Here is a 6,804-nt window from a genome sequence, read left to right as displayed (position 1 = left end):
GAAATATTGTCATTTGTGAACCAAAACTCGTAGGAGGATCAGACTTTGACAGAAACGTACCTTAGTGAATCTGTCATGTAATTATGTATTATCAACAAGTTGTGCATATTGCAAATGTGTTTTTTGAGAAAAATAGATTTTCTGGGTAAGAACAAAGGGGAGGGATTTTTTCTGGACCCTAAACACTGTGTCACTCTGACACATGATGACACATCATGACACACTGTTCCCTTCTCTAATCAGGAGAGGGGGAATTTTCTGACCTATCAGATCCTGAGAGGGTTGTGCATTGTATAATGAGCCTCCCCACCCCTTTGGAAGACGGATAAATAGGGACTGTTGAGGACCCAGAAAGAAACACATTCACCCATCACTGATCTACCGGCGAAGCGCTCTGCAGGAAGAACCCATCTCTAGACTCCAGACTCCAGAACCAGACTCCAGAACCAGACTCCAGAAACCTGAAGCAGAGGCCTAACCCACAAATCTGAACTCTTTTCAGTGGGCCTGTAAAAATCTTGCAACCTGATTTTAACCCCTAAATTTCCACGGGGCCTAAACCATGCAACAGCCTGGCTGAGCTTTTGGCTACTTCTGGCCAGGAACCCTTGCTAGAACCCAAGATCCAGATCAGTCCAGCAGAGCTGCAACCCAGAACCCGTCAGATCCAGTCCAAGAGGCTGTGCAGACCGGAGTGCCTTGCTGAGAGCAGTCCAGGTGTCCTGAATCCTGTCCGGTGGCGAGCGAAGTCCAGTCCAAACCTTTGACCAGAACTTTGACGGGCCCATTCCATTCCAAAGCCATAGTAATGAGTATTTAGCATAGAACTGTCCATAGTCATCTCTTAGTATTAAGTAATCCCATCCAACTCGTTCCAATATATCCATAACTGCATTATTGAATTTCTTTTGTCTATCCTAAATCTTTCTCTCCTCCACATAATCCTGTGATAATTGTAGTGATAATCATCTTGGCGCTAATATATATTTTCCGGAGAAAGGCAATCGTCTCAGGCAGATAGAAACCATCCAGAAGCGCCTCTGGATAGGTGGCTGTGCTGTCCGTGTAGTTTGGGCCTCCATAGACTCCCTAGTGTTAAGAAATCTTTGATCCAAATCTTCAACAGCGCATCTTTCATTTTGAAATCTTGACCTTTTTGAGAAAAATGTACCTTCACTAAAACCTCTGTAACTCTTGAACCATACCTGCTAGGAACGAAATGTAAACGTCATTTTGAAGCTAACTAGGAATTCCAACTCCTTCTAGTTTTGCTGTAATCTCGTTTTTCGTGCGCTGAGAAGTTTGCCGCAATTTCATATTTGGCTCAATTTCACCACATGTAAAAACCGCTATTTCTTGCTTTCAACTTCTGAAATTCGTTTTCCATCTGGCAACCATTCAACAATCATTGCTGGTGTTTCCCTGAACCTATACAAAGCAACTCTCACTAGTTCTGAATCCCAGTTAGCGAATTAAAATAATTGTTTGCATTTTTCCCATTCAATTCAATCACACTTTAAAAGCATTTGACCTGTCTTAAAATCATTCTTGTTCTCTCTGAACTTGCTGGAGGGAATTGGGATTGAAACTGCAATTGTTGATTGTTATTCCTGAAACCTGTTTGCCCTCATTCCATATCTTCATATTTCATATTGGGGGTAGTGGGTAGTAACAGAGGGAAAGAGTGATCACATTGTCTTTGGTTAAATTTATATCAAGTTTATTTCTGTGTTGCATTCTTTCATATCACTTCATTTCATTCAACCCACACAGAATTATTCTCTGCTACATTAATCTTCCTATTCCTACTCCTAACGGATTAAAGAGATTGTTGATATTGCCATATTACCCATTGCTGATCATTGCATAAATATCCATAAGTGTGATATTCAGATATTATTCATATTTATAAAAGTGTGATATATATATATTGTGTAATTCATCAAATAAATCTTTTCATTTGCAGAACAAACCTCCTTCTTGGTTCGGTGAGACCGGTGGGATTCAAAGAGAGGGGCGTTATATAAGGTTCCATCATCCAGAAATAAAATAACTTTTGACATAAAAATATATAAATAAGGGTTTCAATTGGGCATCCCATACTAGGCATTGACTTAGGTGGAGTGCTGGGTAGAAGCCACTTACAGATTGGGGGCTCCTAGCAAGATTTCTGGATTAGAGCTACTACTTGTGCAGCTTAATACAGTGTGCTAACTGACAGGATACATAAATCCTGTTGGGCTACCACGCTGTGTTACACTGTAAAAGCACCCCTCAAAAGGGAACGCTCTAAGGAAACGGTCTGTTTTGCAAAAATAAAATAATAAACTTCTGTAAATCAGGAAGGAAATCAATGTTTCTAAAATGGCGACATTTGTAGACATCAAGAGAACACCTTTTAAATAAGTTATTGTGAGAGGTGAATGGACTGAGCAGGACCAGAATGTGTGGTTGCAGGCAATCACACAACAGATCACTGCAACAGGGTTAGATATCTGGAGAGACCAGGGTCCCTTACATGTGGCCCTGAGTGAACTATATATGGCCCCTAAGGCCAAGGATGAGCAAAACAAGATTGCCAAGATAGCGGCATATCTATATTATCTATGGGAGCCATACAGAATAAATATGCTGAAGGCCAAGATCTGGCAAGTAGGCAACTGATGGCATTAGAAAAGGCCCAATCTGAACTGGACTCTTCTGAGCAGAGGCTGCAGAGGAGCCAGGAGTCAGAAAATGAAAGCAGGCAGTATATAATTAAAATAAAAGAGGATATGGGTATCCTGCAACAGGAAAAGGCAGAACAGGATACCAGAATTCTGGCCTTGCAGAAGGAGTACCAAGAAAGTTTGGACTCCCTACTGCAGAGCCAGAAAAAGCTGGAGCAACAACTGGATTTCAACAGGGCATGCACAGGGCAGATAGTCACCCTGCAAAACCACCTAGATAGAGAGAAGGCAGAGAGCAACAAATTAATTCTGAAAGACCTGGATACCCAGGCAGAATTTGAGGAAGAGCGCCAGAAAGCTGGTGCCATTCAAAGACAGAGGGACGACCTGGTGGCACAGAGGCAGGCTCTTGCTCAGGAAAGGGACACCTTAGGCCAGGAAGTCTTTCACTTAAAAGGGAAACTGGAAGAAAATCACCTGGCCCTCCAGGGATTGGGTGGCCTCCAAAAAGAGCATGATAGATTGTTGGAGCACACCAGAAGGGTGGAAGATGCTCTGGCAAGGAAGGAGCAGGCCAGTATGGACAGGACTCAGGAGGTAACCCTCGTGCAGCAAAGACTAGCCCAGGACTCAAAGACAAACCAGGAAGCACACAGAGAAAATGAGGCTCTCTGTCAGAACAATGATAGGCTCCACAGGCAGATAGCCATGCAAGAGAGACTGATAGAGACTAACAAGGCCTTGATTGAGGAACAGAAAGCTCAGGTTCTTGCATGGCAACAGGGAGCAGGGGCTGATAGAGATGAGGTTCGTTGGCAAAGAGAAACACCTGAGCATAACCTCAGGAACCCTAGTACCAGAGGCCTTCATCTCTCCCAGTCCCTGGACTCTGCCACCCCCATGTCCACTGGGGCACATGAGGCCAGTGCCATGGGGATGGCAGATTACTGTCCAGTCAGATGTATGGGGCTCATACACCAGCACCTTCCAGGAATGGATGGGCGGGCATCTAGGTATGGGTACCCAAGTACTGTGAAGTTTATTGGGGAGCTCCAGGAGAGTAGGCCCACTAAGGGCATCCTAAAAACCTCCGCCCAGCTAGGACAGTGGGGGGGTACCCATCAAATCCTGGGAACAAGGAGGAATCAGAAGACTCCTCTGAGCGCCCCAGGACACAAGAGACTAGGTCCCCACATTCTGCCAGCCATTCCCAGGCTCGCAGAATCCGGGAGAACCTGGAAGACTAGACGGGCTCTTCTGCCAGCAGTGCCTCTGAGTCAGAGGATGATTGGACCAGGGTTACCCGAACCAAGAAGGCCAATAAGGCAAAAAAGGGCCTTGCTTAAGGACCCCTTAAAACAAATCAAGGCAATAAGGAGCGTCATCACGTCTTATCATAAGAACGCATTGTGTTTGGGAGCATTTAGAGCTCTTTGAGTAGATGATGGAAACTTTCCATTTGAAAGACAGCAGTAGCTGCGTTCAGTATGTGAAATTGACCTTTTCACCAGAATACTCCAGTTTCTTTGCGGGGCTGGAGGACCAAAATCATTCAAGATGGTCCACATATAGGGTGGCCATCTTGAAGCATATTTCTGTTCACAGAAATCCCCAAGAGGCTTGCAAGGCAGCCTACAATGTGCAATGTGGGGAGGATCAGGCCCCACGAGAATTTGTGCAGGAGTTAAAGCGTGCCTTTGCGCAGACTACCAAAAGGGTGCGCTGGACAGCAAAGAATTTGTTAATACTTTTTTCCACGCTCTACCAAAGTACATCATGACCCAGCTAGTGAGAGATTTTCATGAGAAAAGATCACTAGACTGGATCATTGAACAGGCAACCTGGATCTATGAGGTGCAAAAGCCTATAGAAAACAAAAATAATGCTAAAAGCTTCAAACCTACCTACACCACTGTTGCTGCTAAGGTGGCAGAGGTGAAGGTGGCCCTCATTTTAGATTTAGAGATGGGGGGCCTAAAAACCCTACTGCACAGCAGAATAATACCAAGCCCAGAAGGCCCTCGGGCCAGTCACAGACAGGGAGCCAAGGAGGTAGTCCCACAAATGGGATCCCTCACTCCCCTGACTATGTACTTCCCCGCTACAAGGGGAATAGACCCATCCTGGGTTATGTGTGGACTCCTCCAGCCCAAGGGGGGGATCCAACCCAGCAGTACCTAACCCAGGAACTTCCCTCCTCACTTCCCCCAGGAGGGCAGAAATTCCCCAAATCCTGGGCAGAACATTTTCCCCAGGTACCCACAAAACATTCAACCCCAGAACAATCCATCCTTCTTTCCCCACTTTCCTGAACCCAGACAACCTAATCCGGGAGAGGGGAGGCCAAGGGTGGAGGGGTACCCAAATCTTCCCAACCCGGGGTATTACCAGAGAAGGGATAGCTACTCTTCCCGGGATCAGCCTAGAGCGCCAGGTCCAAAACATGGCACAGGATCTGGGTTGCATGCTGAGGGCTCAACAGAACCCTCAGATGAGCATGCCGGTGCAGAATGCCCCAAATGCTGGACCTGGTGCTCCAGAGCAATGACGGGGGCAGCACCCCGACAACCCACCTGTTCCCAGGGAGGAGGCACAAGGGGAAGGGGGGGTGTAAAGCCTTGGAGGAAGCTTCCATCCCCACTTGTAAAAAGCACCTGGAAACCTAGGAACCTAAACCAGAAACTCCTGCCCCTGAAAGTCTGCCACCCAAGGAGCAGAGGTGGGGTAGGAGAAACAAAGTACCCAAACAGACCCATTTTGTGGAGGAGGTACAGATCTTCCAATTTGAAGGAGAGGGGTCCTCAGAGGATTCTGGGAAAAGGATCTTCTCCTACAGAGATGGGAGAACTCCTCCCAAGGAAAAATGGGTCCCACAGGATTTATATCCAGACTGGGTTGATGTGGGGACTGAGCTAGCGTCGCCCATCATCCAATCCCAGAACCAACAACATGAAAATCCCCTGGTTCAAACCCATCCTGGTGACTGCCTTCATAAAGGGGGGGCGTCCCAGAACCAGAACCAGGGGAACTCAAAACATCTTACATCTCTAGTTGCCACCTTTTCTTTGCAGATTCTCTAGACTCCCACAGAATTCTGCCGAAATCTCTTCTCTCTCAATGTCCAAAACTAGAAAACTAACCCACCAGTTGTCCAAAAATGTGCATTATCTCTGCCCCCTGGTGGAGAAAGAGGGAAGATACTATGCCCCGGTTCAAGTACAGGGGCAGGGTACAATTTTGGCACTGGTGGACACTGGATCCCAAGCTACCCTTCTGTCCAAAAAGGCCTTTGATGAACTGAATTCAGGAAGAGGCGAAATACCAAATTCCTCTCACCTCTCTTCCTGGACAACTTCAGAACATTGACGGGAAGGAAATTCCCGTCAAGGGGACTGCGGATTTGGACATCAAAATTGGGCCACACAAGGTGAAGCAAACGGTCATAGTTATGACTCCAGAGGGCACCCCTTGTTTACTAGGGAATGACCTCCTGCGAAGGTTGTCACCCCTAATAGATTGCGTAAACAAGGTCCTCTGGACTCAGACCTGCCGACCAATAAAGTTAAAACAGAGTGTCAACCATGTTAGTTTAAACGGCACCTGCCACATGGTTGAACAAAATTCTGACCAAGTAGAATTTCACTTCCAGAACAACCAAATTCCAGACGTGACAGTAATAGCAGTAGGACAACAAACTGGTCATGGGGGGTGCGCTCTATTTCTGAAGATCAACCTTCCTTCCAGCTTAAGGTGGCATTTCATACTGGAAGGAAACACTCTGAAATTCTTCACCAATCCACAATCAGACATTCCCACTCCTATAGTCCAGAAAGATGTGAAATCAGCTCAGAGCTTGGCTGATGTTCAGCAAATTGGAGAGCAGTTGTTCAACCCCGTTCAGTTAAATGAAGGGAAGGACTCTGTTCTCGCCCGAGTGTGTGTGAACAATGGTAAGAGCTTCATCAGCGAAGCCATGTTCCGCCAACTCCCAAAAGATCTCCGGCCATTCCCACATTTAGACTGATAGACAAATGGGAAATGGATCTGGAAGCACCCAATTCCAAACATCTCCTGCGAAGCAAGTGTATGCTCAAAATCTCTATAGGCAGCAAGAATATAGTCCATAATTGTTGGG

This window comes from Ambystoma mexicanum, chromosome 7p (assembly GCF_040938575.1).
Source record: "Ambystoma mexicanum isolate Mex_15411 chromosome 7p, UKY_AmexF1_1, whole genome shotgun sequence".
Lineage (NCBI taxonomy): Eukaryota > Metazoa > Chordata > Amphibia > Caudata > Ambystomatidae > Ambystoma > Ambystoma mexicanum.
This window is presented reverse-complemented; position numbering follows the sequence as displayed.